The 24,261-nt window shown below is 39.8% G+C and overlaps 1 protein-coding gene across 3 annotated transcripts in view; it reads right to left on the bottom strand.

The window, feature by feature from the left end:
* The window catches only part of SMYD3 (SET and MYND domain containing 3), a 748,180-nt gene that overhangs the window by 665,666 nt on the left and 58,253 nt on the right, over window positions 1-24,261 (bottom strand). The gene's annotated exons all lie outside the window — the stretch shown is intronic.

Genomic DNA, 24,261 nt, shown 5'->3' with positions numbered 1-24,261 from the left:
CCATGCCACTGCAATTTGGTTGTTTCTTACACTGATTTAGCTGCCCCAGGAGCTGCTTCCACATACCAGGCAAGTTCAGGGATGGTGACTGAGAGACAAATGTCCTGCTTCTGTCCTACAGGCTGCCAATGCACCTCACTATGTGCATAAGGGTTAATCTGTTCTCTTAGAACAGGGACCAGAAACATGCACTAAAAACGTAGGCTGGGTCTGCACAGAGCCAGGGAGGGGATGGGGGGATGGCCAGCAATATGCCACAGTTTTCCTATGATTTTTAAGTTGCCTTTTTTTGATTCAGTGCTTGCCCAGTGTGACAGTTTGAATTTGATGAATCCCAAAGAGAGATTATGTTTTCAAAATAATCCATTGCTGTGGGTGTGAGACCATTTGATTGCATAGATTCTGTTAAGCCACTTTGATTAGATTACCTTGAAGGCGTGGCTCAGGCTGGGTCTCCACCCTCTTACTGAGTCAGATATAAACAGAGAAACAAAGAAAGGAAGCTTCCATTTTGACCCAGCCATGTGAGAGAAAGGCCTCAAGGATCACTAGCAGCCAAAGCTGAAGCACAAAGCCTCCAAGTGGCTGGGCCCACAGAGAAGCTCAAGGTTGAAGCAATGAACCACATGCCTGGCAGCCTCCAGCTGAACTCAAGAAGAAAGTTGAGACTGAGAGAGGGGGCCCAGAAAGAGACAAGCCCTATGCCTATTCTCCCATAGCTGAGCTCCAAGAGATGTAGATTCTAGAGGAGAAAGCAAGAACCTTGGCAGAGATTAGCCGCCATCTTGCTTTGCCATGTGACAGGACGCCAGGATCACCAGTAGCTGAATTTGGTGAGAAAGCATCTCTGATGGTACTTTGATTTGGACATTTCAATACCTTGGAACTGTAAGTTTTTACCCTAAATAAAATCCCCATTATAAAAAGCCAACTCATTTCTGGTACTTCGCATTGGCAGCCCTTTGGCACACTAAGACACCCAGTTACTGCAACTGTTTACCTGTTTTCCCAAGCTCTAAGAAAGATGGTTCTGCCAGTTTGTAGTTGTTGCTTGAAAATTCTATGGAAGATAGAACAACAAAACATCTCAGTTCAACATCTTGGAGACATCGCTGGTAAGCTACTGTTTTTTAAAAAATCTGGATTTTAGGGAAGCGGACTTGGCCCAATGGATAGGGCGTCCACCTACCACATGAGAGGTCTGCGGTTCAAACCCCGGGCCTCCTTGACCTGTGTGGAGCTGGCCCATGCACAGTGCTGATGCGCGCAAGGAGTGCCCTGCCACGCAGGGGTGTCCCCCACATAGGGGAGCCCCATGCGCAAGGAGTGCACCCCTTAAGGAAAGCCACCGAGCGCAAAAGAAAGTTCAGCCTGCCCAAGAATAGTGCCGCACATATGGAGACCTGACACAACAAGATCACGCAACAAAAAGAAAACACAGATTCCCAGTGCCGCTGATAAGGCTAGATTAGAAGCATTCACAGGAGAATACACAGCAAATGGACACAGAGAGCAGACAACTGGGGAGGGGGGAATAAATTTTTAAAAAATAAAAACAAAAACCTGGATTTTAATACAATTGAAATAAAGTCATCTCCTATTTTAAAGGTTATCTTTCTACTGAAGAAAATCATCCAGTCACTCATTTAATCAAATCCAAAATACTCCCCTTTTACTAGAGAAATTGAAGGTTTAAAGAAAAATCAGAGAGAAAGTACAGAGTTCCCACATACTGCCTTATTATAACACCTGGCCCAAAATATTTATTGAGCACCAAACGAGTGTCAGATGTTTTTCCAGGTGTTGAGGATATATTAATGAACAACAGAACCCCTTATGTGGAAGGACCTAAATCCAATGACAGCCATCCTTATAAGAGACACAGGGAGAAGGGGAGAAAGCGATGTAAGGAGGAAAGCAGTGATTGCAGTTATGCAGCCATGAACCAAGGAACAGCTCGAGACACCAGAAACTGGAAGAGGGATGGAAAGACTTTTCCCTAGAGCCTTTGGAGGCAACACAGCTTTGCTGACACCTTAATTTCAGACCAGGACTGAGAGCTCAAGCTGGCTCTGCACAGAGCCAAGGATGGGGAGGGCAAAGGGCCAGCAATGTTGATCAGCAAGAAATACCCAAGCCCGACCCATCAAGTATGACAAAATTAGTTAAAAACTCCCTTTATTTTGTGGCATCTTTGCTCTGTAACTTAAAATTCCTTCTTCTGTGACAGCATGGTACAGTGAGAGATAAGCCTGCCTTGGAACCACAAGGCCTGGATTCAAATCCCAGCTCCTCTAGCTGTGACCCTGAGTGCATTATATAATCTCTTTGAAAATCAGTTTCCTCCCTGGTGTTCTCCTTGGAGGGAACAACAGTCCCTGCTGTTCAGTGTTGCCGTGGAAAAGACAACACAGAGAGCACAGCACCTGGCCCACAGTAGTGCGCCAGGAAATTAGTTGCTGACTTGGCTGTTTTTCAGCTTTGAAATATTTTAATACTGTGATTTTAAACCTGTAGCTATTAGGTTTGGGAGTTATGTTTGTTTTGTTTTGTTTGTTTGTTTTTAAGCTATCCTATCAGAAGTAGCAAGCCAAATTCTTCATCTTAGAATGGAAAGGATGAGTATTCTAGGACAGGCTCTACTGTTTTGACTAGAAGTGATAGAAAACCACCAAATCTAGTCTCAGCGAAATCTCATTATCTAAGATCACAGCAACCAAGTTTGAACCAAAAAACAGCCAGCCAAGACACCAAGCTACTCTCCCAGGGGATGCTTGGTTTTATTATCTCCGCTCCTCCCTCAACTGGCTTCCCCTGCTTGTGCAGGCTACACATGCCTTCAAAGTGGCCACCCCACGGTGGTAATCAGCTATAACCTCATATGGCTTTGGGTTACTCAGGTGTATGCATTTTTCAAAGCTCATTTAATGATACACTTAAGGCATATATTTCATTGCATGTAATGGCTCTCTTTCCATGTCTGTTTCTCTCATTAAGCTGCGACATCTCAAGGACAAAGAAGGAATCACATTCGACTCTGAATCCTCAGCAATAGCACAACGCCTAGCATGCAGCTGGATCTCAACAAATGTTTCATTATTAAACCAAGAAAGGCAAACTCACAAATCAGAGAAATAGTATTTACTGGATTTATCCTAAAAGACATGTTAAGATAGCTAATTAATTACGTTCTAGTGAACTGATAAAAACATTCAAATTTTACTATAAGGAGATCTATATTAGTAAGCAAACAATACCCCCTACCCTGTGCACACTGTTCCATGTACATGACTCTACCACCACCTAGTGGAAAACAGTGCATATTACCGCATTTGGGGACAGAAGCCTTTTCAGAGGACAAAGAATCTCCAAATGGTTTGATGGATTGTCAGCCTGCACACCTCAACCACAAACATTCACCAGGCACCACTGGTTTCTGGAAACTATGCCAGCTCCATGAGGACAAATATAGTTCATGGCTGTTTTGATCTCTGCCATATTCCCAGAGCCTAGGAGAGTGACAAAGCCCATAGTATAGGTTTTCAATAAATATTTGTTAGCGGAAAGACTAGGTTGTGGAATTAGAAGGAGATTGAGATACGATCTTCAGAGAAAGCATTGAGCCATTTAAAAATCATCAACAGATGTTTTTACACTGAATTTAGATATTAGAGTAAACAAATCCAAATCTAATGAGCACATCAAAAGTATGATACTATCTTTATTTAAAATGCCTAAATAAATGCTCAATAAATAGTTGCTCATCTCCATAGGTCAATAACAATCTCTTTGCTCTAAGTAGCTGCCACAGAGTAACTGTGAAAAAGTCACTATTACCTCAGCTATAAAGTTAAAAGAGCTGGATTACATCTCTAAATGCCCTTCCTAGTTTAACACTTTTAATTTTTAAAAGAATAGATAATACATTTTAAACCTTTCTATGGCACAGAGAATGAAAGAAACCTGTCAAATATTCACATCATGCTCACACAAAAACTTGACAGAGCATATTAAAAATTACTGTCATATCTCATTTATTAATACAAAACTTTAATACCAAAGAAAACTCAGAAATGCATTAAATAAAGGATACGTTATCAGCACAAAGCGTTTATCCCACTGATCCAAGGTAGTTCAATATTAGAAAGTCTATTCATATAACTAAACCTATAATGTTCAGGTTTCACCAAAAGATTACAAAGCATATAAAAATAAACAAACAAAACACACACACACACACAAAAAAAAAAAAAAAAACAGTAAGTGAAAGCCCAGGCAAAGGAGAAGATTAAAGCATTAGAAATTATCAAGAGGGATCAGAGCTGGGACATTCCAAACAAAGTCATCTGAATATGGTTAAAAGAGGAAATTTTAGGTTGTAAACATATTAGAAGAATAAAAATTTTTTAAACCATAGGACTATACAATACAAATATAGATCTCTAACATGTAAAATATGGACTAAAGATAATGTATAAATTATGAGAATATTGTTTCATCAATTTTAACAAATATACCACAGTAATACAAGATGTTAATAAAAGAGAACTTGTAATTTTCTGCATGGTTTTCCATAACCTACAACTTCTTTACTTAATAAAAAGGGTCCTAAATATGGTCAAAGAGTTAAAGGAAAATGTGGACCAAAAAAAAGAAAATCAGAAAAACAAAAGATGAGTACAAGGAGAATATGAATAGAGATGTAAATCATGAAAAGGAACCAAACAAAGCTGAAGACCACAGGAACAGAAATTTAAACTTCTCTAGAGTAATTCAATAACAGATTGGTACCAGCAGAAAAAAGAATCAGTGAACTTGAAGATGAAACAACTGAAACCATCCTGAGGAACAGAAAGAAGAAAGAAGGCAGAAAATGAACCGAGCCTGAGGAACCTACAAGTCACATCAGGCAAACCAATATATGCATCGTGGGATCCCAGAGGAGAAAAGAGGAAGAAAGGGCCAGAAAGAATATTTAAAGAAGTAATGGCTGAAATTTTCCCAAATTAAGTGAAAGGCATGAATCTATACATCCAAGATGCTGAAGAAACTCCAGTCAGGTGATTACATATATGAATATCCTTATTCACAGAAAATATACCTATACATACTAGGTGTTCAAGGGATACAACACATGCAACCTGCTTTCAAATGTTTAGAAAAGAGAGAGAGCAAGAACAAGAGCGAGAGAAAGAGAGGATGACAGAATGATATGGCAAAAGTGGCAAAATGTTAAAATTGTGGGATCTGGGTATCTGGAGAGTGGGGTATGCTGGAGTTCTCTGTGTGAGGTTTGTATTATTTTTGCAACTGTTCTGTAAGTTTGAATTATTTTGAAATAAACAGTTTTATTTTGAAATAAGAAACTTTAAAATAATAATTCTATAAATAGGTCAAAACAGAAAGCCACTTTACCATCTCAGTAAATGCCAAAAAAAGGCAAATGACAAAAAATCCTTATTTTTAACCCTTACCAAAATAATAATGGGGAACGGATGTGGCTCAAGCAGTTGGGAACCCACCTCCCACATGGGAGGTCCCAGGTATGGTTCCAGGACCTCCAAAAGAAAACGATCTGACAATGAACGGACACAACAAGCAGACAGATGAGGGAGCCATGTAAGAGACAGGGAATAGCAGTAATGACTATTTCCTTGTTGTAATTGAAAGAAAGTTTATTTTATATCAGTCCATAACTTTCTAATGTTTAGTTGGAAACACACCATTGAAATATCAAAACAATGAAATATTAGAAGCATTGCTGTTGAAGTCTGGAGTCAATAAAGAAAGCCCATCATGACTATTTGTTAATATTGATCTAGAAGTACTAGCCAATGCAAGGGGAAAAAAGGTAAATAATGTTTTTTAATTTATTTATCAAACATTCTTACAGTGTTTTTTTTTTTTTTCTTACAGTGTTTATTATGTCAGGTACTGTTATAAGACACTTTACAAATATTAACTCATTTAATTTATATATAATGCTTATAACAATCCTATGATGTAAGTATATTATATTCCATTTCATAGATGGAGAGATTGAGGCACAGAAATGTGAAGTAAAATGCCTAAAGTCAGAGATCCAGCACATTAGTGGAGCTGGGATCAAAACTCAAGGGGTAGTGGACCCAGAGTCCACGTTCTTAACCCTCTGCTGTTTGAAACTCTAGATTAGAAAAAAGGAGGCAAAAGTATCCATATTGCAGATAATATGACTGTATCTATAAAATTAAAGGAATAAAAACTAAAACACTATTAGAAATTAGAATTTATTATAATGGCTGGTTATGAAATCATATAATAATCAATGGCCTTTCAATAGGTAAACAAAAAGAAAATAAATGGTTAAAAAGAAAAGGTGCCACTGACACTAGTAACAAGAAATAGTAACTGGAAATAAACAAAAAGAAATAAAATTTCTATTTGACTAAAACTTTACTACTCTCCTGAACAGAAACTACCTTATTCTTAGGAAAGTAGTACTAATTGGTACAGTCTTTTTTGAAATAGTATTTTGACAATATCTACAAAATTATTTAATGTACATACTCATTAATATAGTAATTCCATTGGTATGGTGTCATTGCCCAGAAAACAATGAAAAATTATAAATAAGTATACTAAATTAGAGTATTTCACCAGAGGACAATGAAATACTATACAACTATTAAAAGAAATTGATATATATGTATATGCTTACATGAAAAATTCTCTAAGGTATACTATATTATTAATCAGAAAAGGCTAGATGAAGCATACAGTATGATACCATTTGTGTAATTTAAAATGTGTGTGTGTGTGTGTGTGTGTATATATGTAGTCTGTTAGGTCTTGATGGTGTCATAAGAAATTATATTCACAGCAGTAAATTTGGGGAGAAAGGAACTGGAATGGGAAGAGGAAACTTTTTTTTATTAAAATGGTAAAAAGAAATCATCTACATCAATGATAAAAGCATGGAAGATGTGTAAAAAGGTTGTTCCACCCAGGAAAACTAAAAAACAACTTCAACACCCATGTATAGAACCTTGGAAAAATACATCTTAGGACAATTACACACTGAAATATAGTACAGTCATTAACAAGAAAGATGGAAATCTGTGTTTAATTATAAGGAACATGTCAATAATATGTTAAGTGGGAAAAGATTACACAACATTATATATAGTTGAATCCCAATTTTGGAAGCATGTATATATTTGCATATGTATTTACAGAAAGGCCTAGAAGACTATGTATATTTGGGTGATGCCCAATACCTTAGACCAAATTTAATTCCTTGTCTTACCAGCCAAAGAACACAGACACGATATGAAGCAGCCTGTCTGCAAAGTACTAGTAACCTCAACTATGCACATACAACAGTCCACACTGTAACTATTAAATGAGTATCAACTCACCGAACAGGGAAAAAAATGATAGAACGGATCTTCTAATTAGTTCCTATTCCAGTTAAAGGTCTGACTAAAGTGGAGCTGTTAAAGTCTAGATGAAGACACTTGCTTCAGATCAGCTAAGATTAGGTCATGTGTGAGAAAATTGTTCAAATTGCAAAAGGAAAAATCCTGAAAAGTAAGGATCACTGAACTATGAAATGAGTTAACAAGGAAAGCTGGGAAATATTTTTCTGTAAAGAAAATGCTCTCTGGTGAAACTGCTTTCACTGTCAGTCTGAGACTCATCAGTCAGCTAAGAAACCAATTAATTATTATTTATTAAACTCCTACTATGTGCACAATTCTGTGGCAGTTATAATAAAATGTAAGATATGGTTCCATTTAAGAAATATTTATTCTATGGTTGGGGAGACAAAATAAATACATGAAGAGAACACGAAATAATACATGAAAAGAAATAAGGCAAATTAATAGTGGAATATTTTTCCCATATATATTTTAGGGAAGAAAATATAAGAAACAGTCGATCAGAACAGAATTTTATTTCTTCCAACTTTTAGAAGATGAAAGGTTTGAATGTGCTTTTAATATGTATACAGATAAATAAGCTATAGCAATGGTAATAATTGGTCAGAGATTAAAAATTACTAAAACCTCAAAAAGTCTCACTAATGTTCACTCTCCTGCTTCATTAAAGGACTATCATTAATTAATTCAATTAACTATGACTATATAAAAGCCATTGCGCTACCTCTTATTGAATGAGCCAAAATGAAACAGATAAAAATACTCAAAGATTTCTTATGTAAAGCAAAAGAGCTTGAAACAAAACCTAAGAACAGCTCTCTAACCATGAAAGAAATAGGACTGATGTTCTTAAATTTGTAACTGAAAATGAGCACATTTAGCTGTGTGGTCACCTCTGTTTATACTGCTAGAAAAAAAACCATAGACAGGTTAAATCAATGTCTTCCCATTCGTAAGACAACCCACTTATAAAGCAACAAATTTAAAACTGAGAAAATGGGGATGATAGCTCACATTAAAATAAGTCAACAAGGTATGACACTGCACTCGGTGCCAGAAATGCCAAGTTAAACAAGGGCAAGGGCAGCGGATGCAGCTCAAGGGACTGAGCACCTGCTCCCCACGTACCAGGTGCCGGGAGCAATCCCCTATATGTATATGTATACAACTATGGGCTGTTGCTTGCTTGTGATAAAGATATAGTCAGCCCCTGATCTGAGAAGAGCTCATGTTACAGAGTTCTTTTCTCCATTGCGGCGGGGGAGGTGGGAATACCAGTATCTCCTTGGAAAAGTACGGCTTCTTGAAACTGTCATGTTTTTCCAATCATTAACTACCTAACCAAGAGGCTAGAGAGCTGGAAAGCCTTCACACTTTTCTTGTAAGAACTGACTGGAATACAAATTGGAAATAAAAATTAAATATCTTTAAAATGTATAACTATGACTTTCTATATCAAGAAATTTTATTTATACATTTGGGTAAAAAATAAATCTAATCTTAAGTAAAGCAAGATACAACCAACTAAATATTTCACTGAAATATTACCAAATGTTAAGAGTTTTCCTAGTAAGAAAAGTGCTCTATTTAAAGCTTTATGGAAACTGAACCACCAAATCCTGTAGAAAAGGCAGATCGTGCCTTGAGGCAAAAATGCTAGGAAGTGATGGAATGCCTTCTTTACAATTTGCAGCTAGGTTATTACCCATGATAAATTGATAACCATTCATTAACTTTAGGAGCAATAGACAACTGGCAGCCTATTTCATGCCTCAAAGAATTTATGGCAAAGTGATAGGTGACTTTGAATTCAGAAAATAAAATGGATTCTTGGAAATTGTTACTTTCATGCTTGCTCTCTTTTAAATAAACTTGGAGGTAGACATAGTTATTTGGTGCTTAAAAGAATTAAAGGTCATGATTTTCTACATCGATGATAAAAGGATTAGTGTATATTAATTGCATCAGTCTTAATCTTCAATATATATGCGAGTGAGGCACTTAAGGTATATCCTGAATATGATCCACTCAGGGTCATAGAGGGAAAATTAAGCAAAACATGCATTAGTACCCTGAACTAAAACAGGGTGCAGTAAGAGAGGGATTACGTTTGCTGGCACCCCTTACAGCCTACCGTCCCCAGTTCTAGTTTCTTCTCATAATCCCTGTTGCCCAAACAGATCTATTTCTAAGGTTTCAGCTACTCTACTATCTCCAGGAAAACCCTCTCTCGCAGAAATACAGCAATCATCAAACCCTCCTGCACATTAGCATCACCTCAGTTCTTTTGAAAGCATAGCCTGGGACCGTATCCCACATTAGTTAAATCAAAATCTCCCTAGTAGAAAAGACCAAAGCGTGCTTTTGTTGTTGACTGGTCTCCCTAACAGAAAGCCAAGATTGAGACCCACTGCTCTTCTAGATCCATCACTGCAACCATCCCCTGACAATCTCCACCTGAACATCCCACAGGCACCCCGCTCTCCTGCCTGCCTTGCCTGAGTACCCGCCAACACTGAGCCAGAGCACTTCCTCCTCCTCTGCCCTGACTGCCAGCAGCGTGGACACCCTTCCTCCTGGCTTCCACGATGCTCTGTCCCCCATTAAACCATTCTCACCACCTACTTTAACCGCACATAAGGCCATCTCTGCCATCAGACTGCCGGGAGCTGTTTTTTCATTCAGCATCCAAAGCACACACAAATGGGTGGCACCAGGAAGTGAGTAACAGCCAAAAGCCAAAGAAGCAAAGCTAAATTTCTATAGTCTAAATGGTAACTGAACAACTGGGAAACTAGAGGCACAGCTAAGGGATGACTAACCAGGTAGACCCAGGATGGGCATCATGAAGGAGGACACAGGGGGAGGGGCGGGATAGCCAAGGCTCATCTCCCAGGACACTAACATGGACCAATTGATTTAAGGGCCTGAGTTGGAGCAGAGCCCTGAAAAGTCTACCTTCAAATTAAATTAAAGTTCTCTTTTTCACTCTCACTCTTGGAGCCTTACTTGGAGCCTTTATCACCTTTAGCCTAGGCTTTTAAAACAGCATCTTAGCTCCTGTCCATAATGCCCACCCCTTTCCACTTCAGGCTAAGACTATCAAGCTAACTTTTAAAAGAACAAATCTCTTCCTGTTACTCCTTCACTGGAAAATCTCATAGAGCTCCTACAGAAGGAAGTTCAAATTTTCTACCATGGCCTATAGGGCTTTTCTCCTTCTGGCTCTAAGCTACCTTTCAGCTTTTCTCCCATCATATAATCAATATCACATTCACACAACCTTTCTCCATAAGTTCCTAACTTAGTTCCATTACATAAGCCGTTCTCACAGCAAAAATGCCCGATCCTATCTACAGATTCTGCAGAAATCAGCTCAAATGTTATCTCTTCAGTGAGGCTGTTTCTAACTCTACCAGACAGATGCCCCCGTTCATTTGCCAATTCTTTCAATAAACTTTTCTGGAGGCCAATGAGGTGACGTCACTGGCATTAACATTCCTTAGAACTTTGCTCCAACAAGTTATGACATAATAATGCTGTACTTAAGACATTTGTGATTTTATCACCCCCTTCGGACTGTGGGTTTCCAGAAGAGAGGAACCATATCTTCTGGTCCAGCTATCTTGTTTTTCTGGTTGGGTCCAAGAGGGGCTCAGGATGCCAGGTCATGCTTAGTAAAGACTCTCCTTACGGGAGAAATCCGTGGGTCAGTTACAAAGACTGACGTTGGAATACAGGCCAGGCCCAGAGAGAATATAAGGAGTGAATCAAAACGTGTAGAAGGATCCAAAGGAAGGTACTAATAAAGGCGGTCTCCTAGATGGGAAAAATAGAGATGAAAATAAGAAACAGGACAAGCAGAGATGAAACTGGGAAATGGAAACAATGAAGACTGTTTCTGAACTAGCATCAAGACAGCTCGTCTGTGCATGACCTGGTACCCTTAGCTGGAACAGGACCATGAGGAATGTGTGCTGGACTGAAGTGTGCTGAATTAACACTTTTGCAAGCAATGATTATATACATACCCACAGGATATGTATTCATATGATTCAGAAGGTAAAATGAAGCTATTGGAAATCCTGCATTTTAGAGCAGGATATAATAGATCTAATCTAAAACTAGCGACTGTCTTGAGACTACTAATACCTAGCACACAGAATACATCAAGAGACTAATTTACTCTACCACACATAGGTTACATGCAACACTACAGGGCGGACCTATAATGTAAACTCAGGAGGTTTAGGCATAAATGATCTGTCATGTGGACTGAGTATCAGAGGAAACCTTCCTGCAGCAAGAAAAAAATAATAACCAAGCAGAGATGAAAAAGCTCACAATAACCTGCCTGCGCTTCCGAACGCTTTTAGTCCCTGGTTTCAATTCCAACCTCAGGTCTAACATACCCTGCCTTCACTGCTCTGAGACACCCCTTAATCCTTTCAACATTTTTCTTTGCCTAAGCCAGCTCCAGCTGGTTTCTGTTACCTGCAACCAGTTTACCAAACTTAAATACCACACATGTGCTTTGACTCTGCTGCCTTCATCACATCCGGAACTTAATTGCCAAAAACATCTACTCCTTTTATAACTCCTATTTCACTTCCTGGCTCCTCTTTCCAACCACCAACTCATTTGAGTAACATCTATTAACATCTACTGAGTCTCCTCAGTGCCAGGGACTCTGCTAGCTGATAGCTCCAGAATGATGAGTAAGTCACAGTGTCTGCACTCAGCTCATAATCTAGTACAGAGCTTTTTTCAAATCAGGGATCTTGATCAATATGTAAAATCAATTAAGTAGCAACATTTTAAAAAATCTGAAATATAAAAAAATAGATTACTTCACAAAAGGTAAAGTTAAGTACTTTACTTTTGTTTCAATTACATGTGTGTATGTACAGACTGCATAGACAGCAAGGGGGAAATGTGTTTCTTACTGTGGGTCATGAACAAAAACGCTTCAAAAATAGCAGATGTGGCTCAAATGACTGAGCTCCCGCCTACCACATGGGAGGTCCGGGTGTGGTTCCTACAGCCTCCTAAAGACGAAGAGGAAGACGGTGAGCTGACGCAACAAGACGAGGCATCAAGAGACACAAAGAAGAAAAATTATCATAACAAGAAGACAACAAAGTGGGGAGTGGAGGTGGCTCAAGCGATTAGGCACCTCCTCCCATATGGGAGTTCGCAGGTTCCGTTCCCATGCCTCCTATGAAAAAGAAGAGCGGCACACAACAAACAGACACAGCAAATGCAAACAACAAGGGAGTGGGGAGAAATAAATAAAATAAATCTTTAAAAAAAAATACTGGTGGGCTCCTATTTCTAATAACGTCAACAAATATAATTTTTTATTCATCTTAAATATGTTCAGTAATAATACAAAGAACTACAAAAGTTGTGTCTTTGAGAATCCACTAAGTTCATTAATAAAAAAATAATTTTAATTAGTATAGCCCTAGTTTATGTTGATTTTTAAGTATCTGAAAACAGTTGTTGGTTTTACTCAAGTACATTAGGCATTACTTTTGTTCATACTTTTAATAATTAGCTAATCAAATCCTATTCTCTTTGCCTTAAGTAGTAGAGAGAAGATTTGAGTCAACATGTCAAAATTTTTATAAATTCTTAGTTAATACAAATTAATAAGTTTCTACCTTTTTTATATAAAATGCTGACTGAGTTAAACTCCAATCATCATCAGGATAACTATCAGCTACATGCTATGGTAGGTTAGCTTAGAGATAAAAGAAGACTCATGAGGCAGAAGACATCTATGTTTAAATATTACTAAACACATACAATGACTGGAAACTTTAAGGGAATTTCAGAAAAATATTAATTGAAAGAATGTAAGAATAATGTATCAATTAGGCTTTGGGCATTTTCTGGTATTTCTTGTATTATCCAAGTGAATTTGACTTCATTTTAAGGAAAATGAATTCAAACATACTATCAAATTTAAAGGCTGCCAATCTTTATCAAATAGCAGAAGTCAAGACACTCTTGATTAGTCAACAAGAATATTTAATACCTAGTACCGTCTGCTCCGAGACATCAGGTAGAACTACTGAAATGATGTGGAATGTCATGAAACACTGATACGTTTAAATTCATCCTAAGAACTTAGGACAACTTTAGCAGCAGAAATGATCATATAACAAATATGTTTCCATAAAAAAATAAAGTTATCATACAGACAGCCATCATACATGGAAAACAGTCTTAACAACCTTCTTTTGCTACCTATTCATTTATTTTGTTAGGGAGAAATAGATAACTAAAGGTTAAGAAAAAAAGTGTATAAAAAAATTAAAATCGAGAAATGTCTTCACAAACATATTTTTCCCTGACACAGAGAAAATGCCACCATTATTTAATATTCACAGTGGTACAGACTTCCAGTTCAAAAACATGGATGTGTTTGTGTTGATTCTCATTCATTCTAAATTCACTGTGTGTCTTCCTCATTCTAGGGACAAAAGCATGAAGGAGCTCACAGTTTAGAAAAGAAGCAAACACATAAACCTAACTTTTTTTGAAAGTGCAACACAGAGGAAGAGTATCTAATTCATTGTGCTATGGTAGATAGAGAGGGCAAGGAAGGCCTCCAGGAAGAACTGAGTCTGAAACAAAGGGTGGGAGGAACACAGGCAAAGAAGAGGATGGGGGGACATGGGGGCGATAGAGAAGGGGGTATGGGAATGTAGGGAGCCTGGCATTTTTTGGGCATAGGCATGGAGGAGAGAATCAGCCTGCTGGTATAGATCAAGCAGGAGAATCACCTTCCAGTAATCTGGTGTTGCTGAAACAAAGATCCAGGCAGAGGTTCTCAAGAGATGAGCCTGGAATTGATGAAAGAGCAGAACTGGAGGGCTATACAACCACACTAAAGGTCTTAAGACTTTACGCAAGACCCACAGAAAGGTTTTACGTGGGGGAGTCACAGGTTGGTAAAACCTCAGATCACTTTGGTGGCTAACAGAAGATGGACTGGTGAATGAAACGCCCAGAGGCAGCCAACTACTTTTAAGATGCTATGGGTGGGACAAAATCCAGGTGAATTACGGGGGGCCTGAACAGTTAAGGTGTAGTAAAATGGAAAGAAAGAAATTTTAGTAATATAGTAAAACATGCTGGACTTGTTGATTGACTTGATTTAGAGGTGAGGAAAGAAAAAGGTCCAGGAGTGATTCAAGATGAGGCAGGCAGGACACGTAGGAATGTAAGGATTTTGAGCTTTAATTAACAACAATAGGAGGAAAACAAGAATACCCATCAGGGGACTAGTCAGAAGACTTATAGAAATGGAGGCAATGATGGTATGATGGTTCTGACTAGAGTGGTAAAAGTCAAGATACGGAGAGATATATACATTTGAGAAATATTCCATGGCTAAAATCAAAACGACTTGCTGATGGGACAAGCAGAAAGAGAGAAGATGTCAAGGATGCCTCCCAGGTTTCTCACAAGGGTAAAAAGGTTGTGCCAATGACTAAGTGGGAAGAGAAGCAAATTGAAGAAGGAAGATTGAGAATACAATGTCTTAGACATGTTAAATTTCAAATACTTTTGAGAATTCCAAGTGGAACTGTAAAGCAGATAGTTGAATATAAGGGTCTGGAATTCAAAATAGAGATCAGTTTAGATTGAAAATATAATTTGTGAAGTCACTAGTATATAACTAACTGCAGCCATGGAAGTGGATGAGATCACCAGAAGAGGATGAGTATGGACCAAAAAGATGGCCTAGAAATTTGATTGTGAAGGGGCAGAGATGATACAGAAAGTCTAAAAGGAGATATGAGGGGCACTGCTGATAGGAACATAAAATGGGGCACCTGCTGTGGAAAACAATTGGGTGGCTCCTCAAACATTAAACAAAGAATTATCACGTGAGCCAGAAATTCCACTCCTAAGAATATATCCCCAAAAATTGAAAACAGGGACACAAATAGACACAGTGGTACCTTAGTACTTATCATTAATTGGTTCCAGGAGGTGCAATGAGTACCAAAACCAATGAGTACCAAACAAATTTTTCCCATGAGGAATAATGTCAATAAATTTAACGCATTTTCAAAACCAAAATCAATGCACATTTTAAGGCAATATGTAAAAGGATAGGGCTGCATATCATTACTTTACATGAGAAATAGGCCTAAAAATCAATAAATATTTCTCATGTACTGAGATGAGTCCACGGCCTAATGGGATAGTGGGAGGAGAGTTGTAAGGAGGAGAGATCACAGTGAGTGTTGCTTAGGAGAGTCCCCTCCAACAGAACCCTGGGCACTTGCACTTCTGGTGTTCCTTCCCTTTTCTGCCTTTTTTCAACTTGCACCACAGGCTCTGACACACTCTTCGTCACCTTGACTAAAAACTTATCCAATGAGGACCGCTTCTGTCTTCTTTTCAGAATTCCTCAAAAGTGTGAAACTGGTCATTCAATAAATTCACATTTCTGCTTGTTAGAACTTTGCCTGGATGGTCCTTCTTCACAAGTTTTGAACGTCTGCCGATTTTGCACACATTTATTTTATCAAGGAACTATGGACATCCTCCCTTATCTCCTCCTCACCTGAAGAAATCTCTATGGCCACCTCTTGGGGCTGCTGCTTCTGTAGTTCCTGCAGCTCCTCAGTGCTGAGCTCTTCACGATGTTCCTCCACTGACTCCTCTACATCAGCAGCATCAACCTCCAGACCCTGGACTGGCCCAAAGATGCAACATCCTGCACAAGTGTACCCTCTCTACCTGCAGGGCCGGGGTCAGCCTCAAACCCTTCGAAATCTCTCTGAGTCACAGCTTCTGGTCACAAGTTCTTCCATGCCGAATTCATGCTGGTCCTCTTTTGAAAATTATCAAACCAGCTGTGGTTGTCCTTAAAAACTTCAACACTCTCATCACACAGTTCTGGACTGCTTTTCAGAAGATCAGCAATGCAACGCTTTCACTTTTTCCCATAGCATGGTTTCCAATGCAGTCTCGGCTAACTGCTTCTCATTTACCCAAATTAATATTAATTTCCATTTCCTAGAGTGTTTGGGAACACTGCTTTGTTATGGCTTTAACTCCTTTTGCAACAACGGCCTTTTCTAACACTGCCTTATTCTTAATGATGGTGGAGATGGTTGTTCTGCGCATGCCATATTCCCTAACAAGAGCAGCAATACGAACACTGCGCTCATATTTACCTACTATCTTTTCCTTTGCTCAGTGGTGGTGTGAAGTAATTTTCTTTTCTGCTCAGTGCTATCACTGCTCGTTTTCTCAGGACCCATGATGAGAGGGGAAAAAAATAAAAAATGCACAAAATGACCACAGGAGTTAAGATAAACCCACAATGAGGGGGCTGGGGGGTATATGGGGGCCTCATATTTTTTTAATGTAACATTAAAAAAATAAGACAAAAAAATAATAAAGTGAGCATAAATCCTGGTTTACCCAGGACACTCAAAAAAAAAAAAAAAGATAAGACCACAATGCACGTCCCTTTGTTTCAGCTGGAAAGGGTAGCAAGTCATGAAGCAACCAACACCAACAAGTTCTAGCTTGCACATCAAGTACAAAACAAATGACAAATACTGGGACCAAATTCTTCATGTCAAAACGCATCGAGTATCAAATGTGACAAGTTTCAAAGCAGTCAAGTACCAAGGTATGACTGTACTTTTTCACCAATGTACAAAGAACTATTGCTCACAGCTGGCAAAAGGTAGAAACAACCTGGTATTCATCAAGAGATAAATGGATAAACAAAATGTGGCATATACATACAATGATTATTCATCCAAAAAAGGAATGGAGTGCTGATATATGAACAAACTTCAAAAACATTATGCTACGTGAAATAAGCTGGACATAACAGGACATATACCGCACATTTCCACTTGCATGAAATAACTAGAATAAGCAAATTCATAGAGATAGAAAGTAGATTAGGGAAGCAGATTTGGCTCAACTGATAGAGCATCCGCCTACCATGTGGGAGGTCCAGGGTTCAAACCCAGGGCCTCTGATCCACGTGGTGAGCTGGCCCACACGCAGTGCTGATGCACGCAAGGAGTGCCATGCCACGCAGGGGTGTCCCCGCATAGGGGAGCCCCACGTGCAAGGAGTGTACCCCTCAAGGAGAGCCGCCCCACCCGAAAAAAAGAGCAGCCTGCCCAGGAGTGGCGCTGCACACACGGAGAGCTGATGCAGCAAGATGACGCAACGAAAAGAGACAGATTCCCGGTGCTGCTGACAAGAATGAGAGTGGACAAAGAAGAACACACAGTGAATGGACACAGAGCAGACAAAAGTGGGGAGGTGGGGAGAGGGAAGGGGAGAGAAATAAATAAAAATAAATAAATCTTTTTTTTTTTAAGTAGATTAGAGGGAGATGTGGCTCAAGCAGTTGAGTGCCTGCCTCCCACATGGGAGTTCCCAGTGCCTCCTAAAGAAAATACATACAAACAACAAGCAGACAACAAGCAAAAACAATGAGCAAACAGATAAGAGAGCCATCTGGGGCAGTGGGGAGTAGATTAGAGGTCACTAGGTGCTGAGGGAAGGAGAAACGGGGAGTTATTGCTTAATGGGTACAGAGTTTTTGTTTTGAGTAATGACAAAGTTTTGGTGATGGACAGTGGTGAAAGTTACACAACACTGGGAAAGTAATTAATACCAATGAATTGTGGACTCACAAATATATAAAATGGCAAGAGGATTGTGGGAAGATGGCAATGGACTAACAGCCAGAGCTGAACGTTCTCACAAAAACAATGGAGAAAGGGCCAAAAGCTGTCCAAGGCACCTGCTTTGGGGGTCAGCAGACCAGGACTGTCACTGCTACACAACTCCCAGGAGGTGAGAGACAGAGAGATGAAGAATCTGAAATATGAGTTACCAACCCCAGTGGCAGCCGAGAAGGGCTCCCCTCCCACACCCCAAGATATTAAACTGTGTTACAACCCCTTTCTCACTGCAGCCAACTGAGGGGAACAGACATCTTCCTTCCTGTCAGCTGTTTCAAGGGAAAAGAGAGGGAAGGTCAAGGTGCTTTTCTTCAGTGAATTTGGCCAGCAGAGCCCACTTTGAATCTCCCCTCTGGAGATTCAACACAGGAACACAGGAAAGCACAGACTGAAACACCTCCATGGAAAGGTGTGCTGACTGGCGCCATCTGCTGGCTGGTTTGGAAACTGCATGGACAAAAACCTCATTCTTTATCCAACCCCTGGGAGAAAATCTGCGCCTTACTAGTGAGTCCCTGGCCTAACTTTGAAAACTTAAGCTTAGCGATTTTAAAGACTGAGGAAAAGTTGAGCCAAATATCAAAGAAAAGCTAAAGAAAAAAAAATAGGCAAGAGAGAGAAATTGGCCATCAGAGTAAATTCACCAACAAATTCAGATGCCTAGACATCAGCAAAAAATGACAAGCTATTCTAGGAAAGAGGAAGAAAAGGTCTAGCCAAAGAACAAACCAAATATCTTGAAGAAATAACAGGATTTAAGACATTAATCAGTGATAATTGCATAACTCTCCTAGATCACTTCAAAAAAGAAAATATGACTAAAGAAATAAAGGATATTAAAAAGACACTGGGGCGAGGGTTATATGGAAATCTCTTATAATTTTTTTTTTTAAGATTATTTCTCTCCCCTTTGCCCCCCGGATGTCTGCTCTCTCTGTCCATTCGCTGTGTGTTCTTCTGCGTCCGCTTGTATTATCAGGCAGCACTGGGAAACTGCTTCTCTTTTTTGTTGCATCATCTTGCTGTGTCAGCTCTCCATGCGTGCGGTGCCACTCCTGGAAGGGCTGCGCTTTGTAACACGGGGCAGCTCTCCTTGCAGGGCACACCCCTATGTGGAAATAATCCATCTGGATCAAAAATGATTTAGCATGACTACTGTTGAAACATTTTGAGTTGTTCTGTCACATAAAGTTATGAGTTGGTAAACTGTTATCTACTGTAATTTATTCCAATAAGGAATTCCCAAATAGGAATTTGATTATCCAGAAAGAATTATGGCCTAGATAGAAATTAAATAAACCAATAATTTATTTTATTTTTCAAGATTATGTCCAATACTTAGAGCTGTAATATAAAAATTAGAATTATACATAATTAATTTCTATTATATTAGAATTATTAGAGTTATAAATGTTTGTTGCTATACTATCTCTTATAATTGATTATATTAAATATAACCCGGCCTTACACTCTCTTTTAAAATTTGTAATTTCTTTCAGTCTATTTTTCTATTTGTTTTCCAAGTTTACAATAAAGGTCTTTTAACAGCAAAAAAAAAAAGCTATTGATTTTAAAAAGTAGGGGGAGAGATATGAGGCTAGGGAACAGGTGCTATTTGTTTATGATAGAAGATGACACAGAATGTTTTAGTACCAATGGAAAAGCATCAATAAAGAAAGGGAGGAGATGGTCAACTGCGGTCACCCCTCGGGCTGAAGTGTGGTTTGCTGGCCTGGCAGGGGAGCGGCCGCGGTAGGCCTAATTCCGCTGCCCCCATAATAGGGTGGTTGGTCGGGCCCACCGCCACCCCTGAAGGAAGCTCGGCATGGGCGCAGAGTGCCCTCTGGTCTCCCCTTCTTGGCAGCCATGCTTCCGCGGCCGCCCCTCCTCCCGGATGGCGCCACCCGATGCCTGTGGGGCGGCACCCTTCTTCTTCCTTCTCCCTGCGCAGGCGCAGGGCGGAAAATTCCAGTCTGCCCTTTTCCCCTCCCCCGACAGCAGCAACAGCCAGGTGTGGGCGGAAAAATCCAGTCTGCCCTTTTCCCTTCCCCCGACAGCAGCAACAGCCAGGCGTGGGCGGGAAACTCAAGTCTGCCCTCCACCCCAGCAACAGCAGCCACCAATCCCTAAACCCTGCCCCTTCCCCCAGCAACAGCGACAGCCAATCCCTAACCACCACCCCTCCCCCGTCCAGTACCGCCCACTGACCTTTCGCCGGCAACCAATCAGAACAGGGCGTGGCTTCGACCAATCAGCCTTCCCCAGCCCCTATAAAACTGTTGCCTCTCCCTCAGTAAAGTGGACTTGCGTGTTTACCTTGTCTCTGCGGTAGTTCTTCTGCCGTGCGCCCTCCAGTCCTGAGAGCCCCCGACAAGGGCCTGGCCTCCCTTGTCCCCAGTTCGTCGCCTGCTTCTCCGGGCGACCCCGTCAGCCGAACCACGCAACCCCTTGTGAGACCGACCCCTCGTCTGCTGCCGGACCGACCCCTCGTCCCAAGTGGGACCGACCCCTCGTCCCAAGCGGGACCGACCCGTCGTCCAGAGCTGGACCGACCCCTCGTCCGCAGCCAGACCCCACCTCTACCGACCGAGCAAGCCGCCGCAGTCAACAGCATAAATTTCCAACAAGGCTAAAAGCCCTGGGGTCCAGCACCCTTATGGAGGCAGTGGCCTCTCCTCACCAAGGTGGTATCTGGTTAAACAACAGTCTGCACGACTTTGTGGCAGTAGTTGAAGTGGTGTTGGATCCACCAAGTATTCTCTAGATTCTCACAGTTCCTGCAGCTAATTGTGTTAAGGTTAGTCTGATGGTCACTGAAGTACAACTTGTCCTGAGTAGCTTTTATTTTTTTAGGAGATCTGTGAATGTTCATTTATTATTATAAATGTCGGTTATATTGGTTCTATATGTATTCTTTTTTTTTTTTTTTTTAAAGATTTATTTATTTATTTAATTCCTCCCCTTTCCCCGGTTGTCTGTTCTCTGTGTCTATTTGCTGCATCTTGTTTCTTTGTCCCCTTCTATTGTCGTCAGCGGCACAGGAAGTGTAGGCGGCACCATTCCTGGGCAGGCTGCACTTTCTTTCGGCTGGGCGGCTCTCCTTATGGGGTGCACTCCTTGCACATGGGGCTCCCCTACGCGGGGGACACCCCTGCGTGGCATGGCACTCCTTGCACACATCAGCAATGCGCATGCGCCAGCTCTACCCGGGTCAAGAAGGCCCGGGGTTTGAACCGCGGACCTCCCATGTGGTAGACGGACGCCCTAACCACTGGGCCAAGTCCATTTCCCTATATGTATTCTTGAACGAAGAAAATAAGAAGGTAGTTTTGTTATACAATTTTTTACACTTAATTTGAGGGACCTGAGAACATTATTTGAGATAGCCTCTTTTTTTTTGTTTTGTTTTGTTTTGTTTTGTTTAAGGTACCAGGGGCTGGGAATTAAACCCAGGACTTTGTATGTGGGAAGCCAGCACTCAACCACCGAGCCACACTGGCTTCCCTGAGTTGGTTTTTTCGTTTGTTGTGCTTGTTTATGGTGTTTTTTTTTCAGGAGGCTCTGGAAACCAAACCCAGGACCTCCCATGTGGGAAGAGGCACTCAACCACTTGAGTGACAAGCACTCCCTTGGATAGCCTCTTGCTTTTAGAAATAACTTCCTCAAAACTGAGAAGCACAAACTACATGGATAAAATATAATTAAACTTTTCACCTAATGAAGAGAAAAGAGAAAATGCTCAAGGACCAATTGACAACTTGTCAAAATCTGTTTCCTTTGACCTTATGGAAGTGACAGGAGAGAGAATTATACAAATCGTTTTGATTCTCTATCAAATGCATTGTGGTAAGAAAGATGGACTGGTTCACAAATCTGGTAATAATACACTCAAAGGAGGAACTATAAACTATAATCACTCTGTAGAAAACCAGAACATAACAGCAGCACCTATTTCTGGAATTGTGCCAAGTACATTGCTGATAGTATCAAGGCTGATAGTAAAATATAAATTAATGATGGAAGTTCATTATTGCAGGAAGAAATACTGGAAGAAAAGCTGCCAATAAGGCAATACTAAGTTGCTATCATTCTGTTACTTAGGATAAGAGAGACCCATCATTTGGCAGAACTTGGCTTTCATATACTTGAGGATAGTTCCCCTTTACTTTGACTAAAACTAACCAATATGTCTTTTAAAAAAATTTACATACAATAAAATTCAATTTTTGGCATACAGTTCTATGATTTTTTTGACAAATGCTTATAGAACAGTTTCATTACCCAAAAAAAAAAAAAATCCCTGTTATCACCCCTTTGTAGTCAATCCCTTCTTCCACCCCCAAAGCCCTGCCACCAAATGGCCTTATGGGACACTGTGCTAGCACACACTCCAACTGGGTCCACAGTGCCAGTCATCTGGTTTCAGTCAGTAAGTCTCTATGCAAGGTAGCCTTTCCCCCTAAACTTAGGCCACTGCTTACCCAGGATTCTGTATGTCCACATTCCATCATTGGAGCTAGAGGGGACTTCTAGATCGCCTATGGTAAGCACATGCCATGAACAGCCAAGCTAAAATTGCCATGTTTAGCCAATTCCCTTTGCTACCCACTGGAAAATTGGCCAACTGCTCTCTCCCATCACTACCACCATCGCATAGGGAAGGTCTCACCAACCGCTTCTTCAATCTGGGTCTTCCTCCTCTGCCTACAGTTTCCCTGGGTCAGAAAAAGTCTTAAATTATTGTAAATTTCATTAGTGATCCAGACTTGGGTTTAATATATAAATAGAACATAATGGAATTAAGAAAAATGGTTGATTCTAAGTTAGGGAAGGAAGATACAGATAATCTTGAAACATTTTGTTGGGCCAGAAAATGTTCAAAAAATATTATGAAAGCAGATCAAAAGACACAGGAACCAGCTTGTAAGGGTTCCAACTAGCCTTATTGGGGACAATTTGAGCATCAAAATAATAAGGACAATGGGTTACAATCCATTGAATAAAACCAGAACCCATGAGTCCATACTGATAATAACTAAATAAAAAGGGGACAGAAGAGGGTTCTTCTTTAAAAGATAATAAAGACTTACAAATGTGGAGAAAGTAGAAGAGTGGGAAAATCATTATTTTATAACCATCACAGTAGACATGGGTTCAGGCAAAAACCAATGATAAAGAGATGTTAAATCTATAGAGAAAAAAATAATGAGGATTAAGATTTTTGCATGGTCTCAAACTGTCTCCCCTAAGATTAGTTTATGAGTTGCAAGGGAAAAATACTAACCTTACAGGCCAGGCAGTACTGTGACCAGGTGATCAAAAATATCACCAATTAAAAAATTTTTTTCACTAATGAAGAGCAGATGGACACTGATGTGATGCCCTAAGGACACACATAAGATTCTGGCTGGGGATGCATAACCCCAATCTAATCATAGGGAACACTGGACAAATCCCAATTTAAAAACATTCTATAAAATAACCAGCTTACATTATTCAAAAATATTAATGCCATAAAAATATTAATGTCATAAAAGACAAAGTCTGAGGAACTCTTCCTGATTAAAAGAGACTAAACACACATGAATGAAAAGTAATGTAATCCTGGATTCAATCTTGTACTAGACAAAAAAAAAAAGAAACAAAGGACATTAGGACATTGACAGAATTGGAAATATGTACAACAGATTAAAGTATTGTGTGAATGTTAAATTTCCTGGATTTAATACATGTACAATGGTTATATGAGAGAATATCTTTGTTCTTAGGAAACACACTGCAGTGTTAAGTAAAGGGACAGTAAGTATGCAACCTACTCTAAAATGGTTCAGAAAAATAAATACTTACATGTGGACAGATGATAGAAAGAATAACTATGATAAGATAAGCCAGGAAGCTAACAAAATATATGTTCCAATGAAAAAGATCTAAACATCAACATGATATAAAGCTTAGATAAATATTTTATGAGAGGATTAATGCTTCAGCCACCACGGCATTATGCATGGACACTCAGCTTATTGTTCTACTGGATTTCATTTTGGGCTCATCAGGGATCCCCTGAGTAAGATTAAAACACTTTATCT

The sequence above is a fragment of the Dasypus novemcinctus genome, chromosome 13, assembly GCF_030445035.2.
Source record: "Dasypus novemcinctus isolate mDasNov1 chromosome 13, mDasNov1.1.hap2, whole genome shotgun sequence".
In the NCBI taxonomy this organism is placed as follows: domain Eukaryota; kingdom Metazoa; phylum Chordata; class Mammalia; order Cingulata; family Dasypodidae; genus Dasypus; species Dasypus novemcinctus.
Note: the sequence above shows the minus strand (reverse complement) of the source record. Positions and strands in the feature narration are given on the sequence as shown.